The sequence below is a fragment of the Drosophila santomea genome, chromosome 3L (genome assembly GCF_016746245.2).
Source record: "Drosophila santomea strain STO CAGO 1482 chromosome 3L, Prin_Dsan_1.1, whole genome shotgun sequence".
Classification (NCBI taxonomy): domain Eukaryota; kingdom Metazoa; phylum Arthropoda; class Insecta; order Diptera; family Drosophilidae; genus Drosophila; species Drosophila santomea.
The window spans coordinates 22,327,804-22,341,633 of NC_053018.2; the positions used below are offsets into that span (position 1 = coordinate 22,327,804).

The 13,830-nt window shown below is 40.9% G+C and overlaps 1 long non-coding RNA gene across 1 annotated transcript; it reads right to left on the reverse strand.

The window, feature by feature from the left end:
• Positions 1-3,776: 3,776 nt before the first annotated feature.
• LOC120449214 lies at positions 3,777-4,426 on the reverse strand. The gene is made up of 2 exons (XR_005616185.1): positions 4,174-4,426; positions 3,777-4,113 (listed from the first exon to the last, which is right to left on the reverse strand). It is a non-coding gene; the product is annotated as an uncharacterized LOC120449214 (long non-coding RNA).
• Positions 4,427-13,830: the final 9,404 nt, after the last annotated feature.

The following is a 13,830-nucleotide window of genomic DNA, read 5'->3' on the forward strand; positions in this document are numbered from 1 at the left end:
ATGAAAGGGCGAAAGCACACAAACACCCCAGTGGACCAGTGGACCAGTGGACTCGCACCACCCACTCCCACCCAAGCCACAGGTTTGCATTTCCGTTAGCTAGCTAATTTGTAAAAAGCTGTTGACCAGCACACAAGAGCTCGCAGCTGAGACTCAACAAGAAGATAAACTATGCGTCCCCCGTATGTGTGTAGTGCTCGTACATAAGCAGATACTTTATCTAATGCCAGGCGACGTGTGGAAATTTAGATATACGACCACACATTCACCCACACTCGCACGCACTCGGCACTTTTGGAGTTTCAGCGGGGTGGTGGGGTCGGAGCAGGGGATGGGACTGGCAATTAGATAGAACAAACGCAATGCTGACAAAGGCAATGCAATTTTGCTTGCTAACCGCAGCAAAAGTTGAAAACATCTCAAATATGGTTGAGTTCAAGCAAGATATGTACAGGGCAGCTGAAAGTACAGTAGGTGCTCGCACATCGAAAAGCACATAGTTAGTTGGTTACTCAAAACCTTACACTTCCCAGGGTATTGTTATTTTATAAGAGTTTTATTTGGTTCTTATTCCTAAAAGTTTTCTAATAGGAGTGCCTAATATAAATTATATACATAGACTATAGAACATGTATTGTTAAATCTCAGTGTATTGTAAAATTGTATTCCCCTTACTTTTATAGGGCATACTAGAATCGTTGAAAAGTATGTAACAGTCAGAAGAAATCGTTTCCAGCCATATAAAGTAAATACATAAACTCTTGTTCAGGATCAATTGTCGATCTGGACATTTCCGTCTGTCCGACCGAAAGCTAGAAAGCTAGATACTTTTGAAAAATGTTTTGATATTTTTCTAGTTTTGTTTCGTAAATTTCAATCGGTATGCCCACAAGCCGCCAAAAGTTTTGAAAAATGTCTTAAAAAGGTTTCCTTTTATTAATTGTGCATCGATTTCAATCGATTTGCCAAACAACTTTTTTGCCACGCCCACCCTAACGCCCACAAACTGCCCAAAACTTTCACGCCCACAATTTTGAAATTTAAATTTGTATTTAATCCTGTTTTTTCCATATTTTTATCAATGTTCCAGAATAATGTAAAAATTTCTTGTTCGCTGAAACACCAGCTGAGTAACGGGTATCTGATAGTCGGGGAACCTGACTATAGCGTTCTTTCTTGTTTAAACTTGATTGCATTTAAAGCGTAGGGCAGTTTCTGAGTGGCAGTTGCCACTGCTACTTTTTCTAAAGGTATCCCGTGCTACTGGTGGTAGCACGTTGGTAGCGTTGGTTCCCTTAAACGCTGATATCTGTGCAACGTGGATATCTCTTTTCGCCGCCCACCCCCAAATCGAGGCCGCAAACCCGAGCCAAAGAAGCGAAACGAGGAGTCAAAACTGCTGTTGCCGCAACTTGAAGTATGTGTGGTCAGAGTGGGTGGCAAGTGGGCAGGGGGCAGGGGGCAGGGGGCTGAGGCCGAAGGATAGCTAGGAGGGGGCTATTGTGTGGCAGCAGCAGCTGCAAGAGCAGCTCAACAATTCAATTTAAGATTCGTGCGCAATTTGCGCAGTGCAAGGCGCCAGGGGGCGTGGCCCAGCGAAGTACAGTACGGTGCAGTACAGTGGAGTCTCCATGCGTGGGTGCGAGTGACTTGAGTTGATTCATATGGCAGACAGCTTGCTCTACTTGGCAGCGGGCATTATCCGGCAATGGGACCGCTTTGCCACCTCCTCATCCCTCGCCCTGCTATGCTGGCATCCGGACTTACGCGTGTTACGAGCTCAGTAATTGTAAAACTGGCTCATTTATTTCCCCGCGTATTTGGCTGGTATTTTATTTAGGATGCTACACATTTTGCTGGCAATTTGCGTTTGAGATATTTTCTGGGGGGAGGTGAACATGATGGAGAGAAAACTGAAATATCGTAATGAATCAACAAAAAAGCTGAATTTACTTGGAAATTCCATTTCCTGAGAAATATATGATTTGCGGTTTCCGATACTCCTCAGCATTATTTCATCACAGTTATGCTGTGAACAATTTGTGTTTTACACCAATTTTTTAATCAACAAAGTTTTTGAACCCTTGAAAGATTTTAAAAGCAACTCAAGATTATGAAATCAGAAAGCTTACGTTTTTTAAAGGCTACAAGGTTCTTGTGGACTCCTTCACACAGGTTTGCACTACAGGCTGTGCCATTCCTTCCTCTGCTTCATTTCGAGACCTTTGTGAAGTCCACACAGTTCCGCAGCAAACAAGAGTTATTTGGCTTTCCAATGGTTTAATTAAAACATTGTTACTTCATTGTGAAAATGCGCAAAGAGTAATTATATAACATTTCCCAACCACGCACCCACTCACCCCCCTCGCACATAGTTGGACGCCCAGTTAGAGCGCTGGCAGTGCTAACAAACAAATACAAGTGCAGCAAATGGGACAGACAAAATGTAGTACATGTGTCGACAGGCAGGGGAAAATGTCGAGTTGGGGAATGGTTCGGGGGGTCCGGGGAGTCCGGGAATGCGGAGTAAAGGAGCAAGTGAAGCCGCTTTGAGCTTTAACGCTTTGTACGGATTTCCATTAGTGGAGTGTGTTTTCCACTGCCCACGTGTGCGTGTGCTGCATGTGTGGGCGCAAATCGCTTGGCTCCGAAAGTTGACACGCACATAGTTATAATAGGTAGAAAATTAAATTAAGCCCAACAGTCTCCGGAAAGCAGACTACAATATTTGCACGCCATTTCACGGAAGCAGGGAACGAGATAGCCAGGGATATGTGCTCATTTAGTAAATATCGATATTCCTTAAAACAGATCTTAAATTGTTATCCCAAGAGGCTTATTACTACCTATGAATGGTACATCAGTATTGAACCGCTGCACCATGATCTCAATCTGTCTGTTGTCGAAGAACCGATATCGTTCAGACTATCCCGATCTTGACCACACAACAAGATCCCTATACGAAGATTAAAAAGAAGGCTCTTCAACCTTCTAACTGAAACATAAAATAGTTATAATTTATACAACTAATTGTAATCAAGTAAACAGATACTACGAATGCAGATATTATAATAATTTGATATAATAACTATAACAAGGAAGACGTAAATATAGGCCATGAGAATTACCAACATTAGATTCCCGCTAGGATGTAGTCATTTATGATTTTTAGTTCCGTATGATTAAGTGATCAATTTGAAATTTAATAAAAACAAAAAAATGTTATTCAATATTCGGAATTTAAAACAAAATCCACCTCGAATATTGAATGTCATATTTATTGCTACATGCATAATCTGAAGAATAGAATTCAGAGCACACAGATAAACTGATAGTGATGTATAATATCGGGAAAGCAAATATAATAAATATCAAATAAATCTTAAGATTTGATATATTATTAATAAATAGGTAGTGGCTTTATTTATTTATTGATATGCTTAGTCGTACGCAAAGATACATTTTGGTAATCTTATTTACTCAATCCTGTAAATGCCGCTCTTTATAGCTTTCTCTTATTGGATTTGAAAGCTTCCCATCACTACTAAATGGTTTATCTAACAACAGCAACGACGGCTCGTATTAAGCCTGGTAACCCTTTAATAACTTAATTGAGGTTGACGCTTTAAAGACGTCGGCTTTCCCCGGGCGGGGGGTTGATAAAAGAGACCAGGGACGAGTTCAGTCGTATATAAGCAAAAGCAAGGACTAGCACACACGCACAGGGCAAAAAGCCAAAATGCCAAAAGGCTGGAAATAAATTAACTTTTTTGGTGATTTTATGTAAATTGTGAAATGGAAAGCGCTGGCCGTCAGACGTCCTGCCGACCCACTTATATTTATTTAACGATGTGACCCAAATTTATTTCTTATGTGGAGTGTTTAATTAGACAACTTCCCCCCATTCTCCGCTCCCCTGGCGACATTTGGTGGTCTTTACGATTCGGCGAGTCGAAGGCTCCAGTTTCAGATGTTCGGCTAGCTTTTCGTCAAGGTCAAATGATATGCGCATATAAATAACCCCGCCCAGGACCTTTCAGAATGGTTTTGGGATCTGGGTCTTTGGGGCGGTCTGCGGCTTATCTTTGGGTGTGCTGTGCCAAAATTTACGTACTGTTAAGTAAAGGATTTGTGGTTAATGACGGTCGTCGGTTTTGCCCACCGACGGATTACTTTTTCTCCCCCGGCTGCATATGTTGTGTACGCTGGTTAGTTTTCCATGTGGCCACTGGTTTTGGGTCTCACTGCGGTGACGGGTTGCTCAGGATGTGGACAATCAATTTTAGTTATAATCAAATTTAAATTAAAGTTGTGGCGTTTGGTGATAATAAAAGGTACCATTAGGGCAAAAGTGGATCTTGTTATTTTGTATTGGCTTTATTATATTTATAAGACACCGAGAACATTGATTTTTTAAATTTTAAGACAGAAATTCCAAGGCTTAAATTTTATACTGTGAAACAAATAGCCGCTTGACTTTCATCTCGGCGCTTCAATCGAGTTACAAGGGAATCGAAGAGTGAGGGATGAGATGAGCCCAGCGGTCTTTCCATCACCTTAGCTTCCCCCACAGAGACAGAAATGCAAATTGTGACATAAGTGGACGGCTTATCAAACTCCCAAATCCTTCGACCAAAACAGATATGAGACTGTGGCAAATCTTGGCAGGACCTCAGCTGTCAGGAATGCCCGACAGGCCCTTCGCCGCCCCCCGAAGTGGGAAAACGCCCCAGCTAAGCCCTGGCTTAGATGTGTTAGATGTGTTCAACAGCTGCGTTATTTCCATTTTTCTACTCCGCTTGCCTTTTTTTCCCGCCCGCTCCGAGGCCATGACAACTTTCAATTTCCATCACCGCCCCCTAGTTCTCAATTTCAATTTTCCAAAGCACGCGCCGCACCAAAAGGTCCTGCCACGCCCACAAGCTTAAGGCAGGAGAGATGGCAGAAGTATTCTAATCCAATCGAAGCATTTATCAGCGTAACCGATCGACAAAAGTCAAGAGTTATGCATCAAAGTCACGAGGCGATGAGCTAACTGAGATAGTCTCGTCCCCAGAGCAATTACCTCCTTTTCCGGCCCAATTTTCATGCGGGGGAAATGGACGAATTTTTTTCTATGTAAATGCTGCACTAAATCAAAATACATTTCCAAACGCTTGGATAGAGCACACGAGGCGGCAATTTGATGCTGCATTGAGCAGACTTGACAAATCCAAAAAAGGAACCCCGAATCACGAACTACGGGCCCAGAACCAACCGACCTTTTATCCCAGGATCATAAAAATATCTCCAACAATTTTTTGCAGTAATGGCTACCCATATAAAATAAGAAGCAAAACAAGTGCAGGGATATGATGTGTAGATGCGGTGGATCGGCTATCCCGATATCCTGTAGTTGCATTTTTTTTCCTCACTTTCTGCAGAATGGAATTCTTGGAATGTTTATAATGGCAATGTGATATTAACATACATACATTTGATACATTCGCTCAATGAAAATTCAGGAAACTAATTACTTCTCTTTGAGTAGACTAACCCCTTCATCTTTTCTGCAGGCTCTATTGATTTTCGCCAGATCCGATATACTTCCGATACCGTGTATCCGTGCCGCGGGTATAATAATAATTTTTCACTTGCGTAACCAATCGATCCATGTGTCCTACCCCTAGCTGGAAATCGGTGCGGAGTGTCAAAGATGAGGCCACACTGATAAAATCCAATCACTATGAAATTTACGCTCCTTTACAGGAAATGAAGCGGAAGAAATGTGCAAAATGTATTGGCGACGCCCGCCCATAGATACTCTTCTTGCTCTTCTCCCGCAGATTTGTAATTCTGTGCGCGGTTTCTGGGGGTGGTGAATGTTGGGTGTTGGGTGTTGGGTGTTGGGTGGCGGTTGGTTGTTGGTTTTTGGACAGAGCGAGCTCCAAGTTATTGCCATTGCAATTCATAAAACAAATTGATATTGCCCTGCTATTACCCACACAAACACATCAAATGCCAAATGCCAAACGCCAAACGCCCCGTGTGGAACCACAGAAACCCCCCTGGACGGAAGAGCGGTGGAGAGGGGGCTAAATTAAATTAAATATTTACTCGCATTTGCATGCGATTTTATTTCCTTTTTCTTCATTCATTGCTCGCTGAGCAATTTGCCCGGGACATGTTTTGCTTTGATTAGCTTTCGCAGATTGGGGTAATTTGTGTCACAGGCAACGTCAACGCCCCAAAATCCACCGACGACTACGACGACAACCGCGCTGGAAAAAATCTGAGTGCAGGCCCAGAGCAGCAATTTCCCCTTGACGCCCCTAATTATATGCAACAGGCACCTGCCCCTCCGCTGGGGCACAGGATCATATGGGACCAGACGGTCGTTATCCAACAATTTCGTTCGAAATTAATAAATTGATGGCTGGACGAAAATAAGCTTTGCGGGTCATGGCCTGCACTAAAAAAAATGTATTTAAACTTTCCAGGAAAGCTACGTTCTTTCGTTTAATAATATTTTGTAACAAATTGTTGTATGTAAAAATATGTATAATGTAAATAAAGTATACTTAGCAGTAAATAAATATTAGGAAAAACCATTAGTAAATCTTTACGTGACTTGTTTTATAATATGATGACATTCAGCCGCATCATTTAAAATTTAAGTAAATACCTGCTTTTATGGCACATTTTTGTAAATATATTTTAGTATATGGTATAAAACCATACAAATATTTACATGTTTCATTACGCACTCTTCTTATGAAAAAGAGGCGTTTTTATTATTTTCTATAAACAAAACGTTCTATTGATATTGCTTAGTTATATTTCATATTAAACTAACCTAATCGCATTCCATTTCCGCAATAATCTGGTTCATTCGCTAAGCTAATTCGACTAAACTTTCCCACATCTAGAACGCACCAAGGACACATAGATCGGCGGCCAAAAGTGGTTGGTTGGACAGATGGAATGGCCTGTTTGCATGGTTGGTCTCACTGCTGGGCTGGTGGCTGGTGGATGGGCTCTTCAACTTCTGGGTAATCGTGGATCGAATTGATTAGTGGGGCAATTGTAACGGTAGAGTGACTGAGTCACGAGTTTCCGCGGCAATCTAAATGCAATTCATTGACAATCGATTAGTCAAACACTTTCCGCCCCGAGCGCCGCTATCATTAATTATGCCGCGCACCCCTGTCTTATAGTCTGAAATGGTAGTCTGAAAAGTCGAAAGCTACCCCCGTGTCGATCCCTGATCTGCGCCACTTCCGTAAAATATGTGGCACTTTGCACATTCGCCAGAGTTGTTGCAATGTCGCAAAGTCGCAAAGTCGCAGTTCGTTCCCACTGCACATCACACATGCTTTCGGGCATTCATCGAGGCTGCGGACAAGGACTCACACTCGGCAGAGAGTCCCTAATAACAGACATTGCCAACCCCTAATTTTCCCTAATTTCTTAACCAATTTCGCCCATTACCACGGCCAAAGGGGGCGAGAGCGAGAGCGGGCGACCGGAAGAGCGAGATGGCAGCGCCGGGTCGGGTGTGCAATAAAAATTAAAATCCATGCCCAGGCCAAAGACATAACTCGTTTCCCAAGCCCCCCTCAGCCGCCCCACGGCCCCGTGCTTGGCTGCACCCCTCTCTTTCGCTCGCCCACTTTCCATCTCCCTCTGAAGCTGAGCCATATTAAAACGCTGTCGCCTCCCTTGAGTGGACTACACTCGACGAAAACTCACAGTGATGATGGCATCGCTATTGCAATAACCAATTTTAAATGGGGCACCCAAAACCAATAACAAATTCTGCTTTAGATTGCTGATCATTCCTTAAAGACGCAGAAACTCTAATTCTGTATTGAAAATGTACCGTTGAGTAATTTCATATCAGTTATTAATCGCGAACTTTATTTCTAATTGAATTTCAGAATGCTATGGGTTATGAGCATTAAGATTACTGATCTGGATTTTATTTTATTTTTGCTCAAAATCTATCTACGCAATTTATTACACAATAACTAACAAGAGGTTTTTTTAAGTATACAGCTAATAAAAATTACAATTGCTGCGATGATACCTTGTTATTCCCAGTGCAGAACCAGAAGAATGGCCCAGAGAAGAAGCCGAGTGCAGTGTCCGAGCCGGAGGAAGAAAGGATAGCAGGATAGGGGCAGTGGGCAGGGGGCTTAGGTAGCAGCTGTGTGGATGGTTCGTCGTGTTTGTGGCGGATGATTGGCCACACTAACACGCAACTACTGTCAATTATTTGACTGTCATTGACGCACCGGCTGACGGACGCAACAGAGGGACTTTGGTAGGGCAGGGGTGAGGAGCGGGTTGGGGCGACATGACTGGCTCGAAAGGGTTGGCTATATGCGTAGGTTGTTTCTGGCCAACTCTCTTGACATTCGGTCGCATGTTCCGGCCCACAACAAAGTCTGTCTATCGGGCTGCAGTGCCCGACTGGCCATCAAGTCGCTAACCGTCGCCGTTGGCCTCGTTCTGGTCAGGGCTCTTGGACCTCATGAACTCCAACCCCGATCCCCGATCCCTGACCACGAACCTCCGATCCCTTCCCTCACTCCTGATCCCCGAGCAACGGACCTGCTTCGCAGGTATTCCTCACTGACGCAATTGCCACAAATTTAAATGCGGTTTCTTAGTGGCTCTGGCCTGGCCGGAATTATGAGCGACCTCAACGAATTTGTCCTCGTCAACGGTCTCCGCTCCGACATCCTGTACAGGTTTATTCTGGGGTCTGCTCAGTCGGAGTGTGGTGCAATTAGTACTCCGAAATGCCAGGGCAATCATCCAGAAGTAGCTGTTACTTTTAAAACATCTTCGGCGCATTACGTGCTTTACTCCATTTTTAGTTCAATTAATTAAAATGCATAGATGCAATGGTGATTATAAGCAATCTTATTGGTCGTTTACAAATATTCAAAATAGTCAATTAAATAATCTCACAATTATTGTAATCGGTGCAACTCAATATATTTTTTGCCTAATTAATATTGAATTATTATATCAAAAATCAATGCTATTTTAAGCTATATTAAGATAGTTGACAATAATTTTTACATATAATAGATTAGCACTTAATGATATATTAACTTATTAAAAATACGATATTTGTCAAAAAATAAGTATGTGAAAATGTTTTCAAATCTAAAATCTGTATCTGTATTTTGATCAACTAAACACGAGTGTATGATTATCAAATGTTTATTTTTTCTACATGTACATTACATTTCTCAACATTTTCCATATTCTACATGGGCCACATAAGAAGCCGATTTAATGGATATCACAATTTCGACTCACATATCTGGGTAAGGCTTTTAAATGTATCCTTTTTGGCCTTGTTTTGTTATTTGCCGTTGGTTTGCAGTACGCCACTGCAATCATCATTAAAGCTTATTCAATGGCACACTCCTTCGTAGTGCCCTGGCTTGTCCTGGATCGTCCTGTTTCGAGCCGATGGAGTCCTTTGTTGGGGTCAGGCATTCCGTGGGTAATTCCTGTCGCCTGTTTTGCTTTTGTGCACATAATGACTTTAATAAATTAAATTAAATTTGTACACGTCAAACATGTGTCGCCAACAATGCGACTTAAATTGAGAGCCACGGAGGAGCTGAGTTGCGAGAATGAGACCCACTGAGGCCCTGCCGTCAATAAAAAATTGAGCCCCTCGCTCCACCCCTCTGATCAAGCGGAACTGAGCAGAGACAACAAAAGTGACCCAAATATTTTGCAAGGACAATGCACTGGAGCACAATGCAAACAAGGAGCGGGAGGGCAGGTTGGGGTGGCGCGCAGATATGAAGCGAGCTCTGAACAGGACGAACAAGGACGGCAAGCAAGGCGGGGAGGTGTCTCTGGTCAAGTAAATAAACAAAAGTAATTGCATAAATTTATATAAATTAATGGAAATGCATCATTGAAATTGGACTATCGCCAAATGAAATTTAAGTGCTAAAGTTCTACTTTTCGTTTCTCAGGGGATTGAACTCGGTACAATTGAGTTTAAGTGAATGTTTGTCTGAATTTTTGCTTCTTATATATATTGTATAACTTTGTAAGTGATTTTAAAATGATAATGACTATCAGCTAATTATCTAGTTGTAATTCCTCTAGTTGTGTTTTATTTCACAGATTCAAATGTTGTTTTGAGTTAAAGAATAACTCAGCTGTGGGCCTCTCAATATTAAATAATGAATAAATGCATTTGTAACACACTAATCAAAGAGATGGTAGCACAAGAAGTGTATTTTTTACACGCGTACTCGTAGAGTAAAAGCAAGAACATTTATATTATTCTTATGTCTTTGGGTATACTAGATTCGTTGAAAAGTATGTACAGGCAGAAGAAAGCGTTTCCGACCATATTTTGATATTTTCTTACTCGTAGAGTAAAAGGGTATACTAGATTTGTTGAAAAGTATGTAACAGGCAGAAGGAAACGTTTCCGACCATATAAAGTATATATATTATTGATCAGGATCAATAGCCGATATGACCATGTCCGTCTGTCCATCTGTCCGTCTGTCTGTCGGTCCGTATGAACGCTGAGATCCCAGGAAAAGCTAGAAAGTTGAGACTAAGCATGTAAACTCCAGAGACATAGACGCAGCGCAAGTTTGTCGATTCATGTTGCTACGCCCACTCCAACAAAAACCGCCCAAGCTGCCACACTCTTGAAAAATGTTTAGATATTTTTTCATTTTTGTATTAGTCTTGTAAATTTCTATCGATTTGCCAAAAATCTTTTTGCCACGCCCACAAACCACCAAAAACTGTCAGTGTTTAAGACTCTCCTTCTCCCTTCCTTTAGCTGAGTAACGGGTATCAGATAGTCGCGGAACTCGACTATAGCGTTCTCTCTTGTGTTTGTATTAAACTGATCTTTCTCCTTCGCTTTTCCAATAGCTAAGTACCGGGTATCAGGTAGTCGGGGAACTCGACTAAGTATAGCGTCCTCTCTTGTTTTAAGTAGGTTTTCATATCATATATACAATTTGGGGGTCGCAGATGTGGCTATTCACCAATGATTGCTGGGCAATCTGTTTCCAGTGGAATGTGCATCAAGGAAACCATCTGATTGGTGCGCTCACTCACCTGCAACAGGTAACAGGCAGATCGTGCCCCTGCCCTTGGTGTGAGAGTGAAAGAGAAGGCCAATGAGGGCGTGAAATGAGTGCATACTATGCAAACTGAATACATACAGATCTCTGATGATTGACCCTCACGAGTGAATTATTTATAGAGAGGGAAGCGCCGAGTTAATGACCCTGGTTTTTAGGGAACACTTATGAGCGGTGATCTTTCAATATAGTTACTATGTTGATACCCGGAGAAATTGAAGACAGTATTAAAGATAATCATCTTTTGATTCTGAGATTTTCTAGACATACGGGCAGTGCTGGGCTCGGAAATTTAGGAATTCAGTCGATAATTCGTGAATATTTCACGAATCTATAACAAAATAGCCTTTTTTTATCATTATTATCGGCCTGTAAGAACGTCAAAATCTCGCGATTTTTAAGAGCTAAAAAGTTGAGTCTAGGCAAATGGATTCACTTAAGGTCTTGGTCGAGAGCGATAAGAAAAAATCAACTATTTAATTAAGTGGCGTTTTAGTTTATAAAAAGTCATAAAACACGTTATATAACACATTTGGCTTGCCAAAACAACAGTAACATGTGTATAACCCGTCGATAGTATTAACTTATCTACGTTCGCACCCTTTGACCAATGGACCATGGTCACGACACTAATCCCGATACAGTGGTAAAAAAGGAGGCTTCAATCTATATCTGGGATCCCGGGGCCATCAACTGATTGATTGACAAGCCATTTACATTAACTTTGACGAGCGGTCGATCGAACCAATTAAAGCCAACCATAAACTGTCAACGTTTTTCCTAGAATGTGTCAAAGGTCAGCGTACAACGAGAAGAACGAAAACAATAGTCAGTGGCAGGAGGCAAAAACAACAATGCTGTCAGCTAATTAAAAATGCACATAAAATGTAAAACAAACAACGGGGAAACTAATGACTGCAAAATCAATACATGAAAAAGTGCGGATAAGGTATGACAAAAAATAAATACAAATAAATAACTGAAAATAATTAATAATTTAAGAGCTCAAGCGCTCTCCGTAAAACAAAAAAATTGTGAATGAAAAAGCTGACATAAATAAATTAAGGCGAAATGAATTCAAAATTCAGCGGGTAAATAAATAATAAATAACATTACATTTAGTTAATAAAAACACCAATTAGGGTCTAGAATGATGTGCCGAAAGAGAAGTCCGTTTTAAAATCACATTTTTCGGGCGGCAAGAACGAAATCGGAAGAGCGAGTACCGACGATCCCATGAATGAATGAATGTCATGAAGTCAACTAGGAAAAAGCACATAGCACTCATTTATTAATGTACCATTTCAGCAGCCACCCACTGGAATGCCCCCCACCCTCCAAGCACCACCCCCTGCAGAGCGGCCGAGAGACACGAATGTCGAGAGAGAGCGGGAAATTTGATGGAAAATGAGTTACAAGTGCGGCATGTAATGTAATGGTGTAGGTGTGTAAGCACAACAGAGTGTGCCAAAGGAGAGTGAATCGCGGTCGAATTAATGGTTAGTTTTTAAGAATTTTAAGTTGGTTTCATTTAAAACAAAAACAAAAAATTAAACCATAGAAAAATATTCACAGAGGAATTCGGTTGGCGTTTCTGGTTTGTCCAGCATCCCATTGAAATACCTTGGTCACAAAACCATTTGAAGTACTTTTTCGCAGAGTGTAAAATTTAGATCTTGTTGACCCTTAAACGTTTCGAACTCTGTAATAAATTCTTTCGCATGCCATGCGCATGCATGTGCTCTCCCGTTTGAATTTGGTTGAATTTTGTTCTCAGTAGTGACATTGAAATGTTGTCTGTCCACAGAATTGCCGAAGACCTTTTACAATGGGAAATTTGCTCAATTTTTCTGGCCAAACGCCATTATTATTGTGCTACAAGGGAGCTTAACAAGTACGATGATGAATTTCTACAATTTGTATTATAAATATTAATATTTAATTGTATATACAATAACTGTTACCAAATCATTCGGCCTAGAAAAAGTATACAAAATTAGAGCCTATACGAAATTTAGTTAATTAAAAATATTTAACAAAATTTTATCTATGGTCTTCTAGCGTATAATAATGCAAAAACATAAACTTAATATCTTTCTTCGTTTTGGCGTTATATACAAAATATATAAGGGGCGTTGCCACGCCCATTTTGGTATTATAAATTATATGTATGGGCTAGTATAAGCTAATTCAAAAAATACAAACTAAATATCTCTCTGTTCTGGACGTTTTACGTTTGCCAGAAATGGTGGTAAAATTTCCCATAGTGCGGGCCCGATAGCAGAGCTGTTTCCTTTAATGTTAACGGCCGGCTGAATTGAAACTGGTTTGCACTAACAGAGTTGACAGAATTGTGCGGTTGACAGTGGAATGCAGGAATTTTTAGGGCTTCGGCTCCATTAATCTGTTGCTAAAATATGGAGTTACTCACCCAATCTAAATAACTACCCAAAGGTGAAGTGAATTGATTTTTTTTCCTATTGTACACAAAAAGTTTTTGGTGGGGCAACTGCGAAGGAACTCTTTCGATTAAATCCTAAAAACGAAAATGTGCAAATACACAAAGTACTTAAAAATTCAACGAATCAACAAGCCAGTAAGTAGATAAATTATTATTAAATTATAAAATATTTAAAATTGATGTTATTGATACAAATTCTGTAAATAGATGCTATTCAATCAATTAACAGTGTGT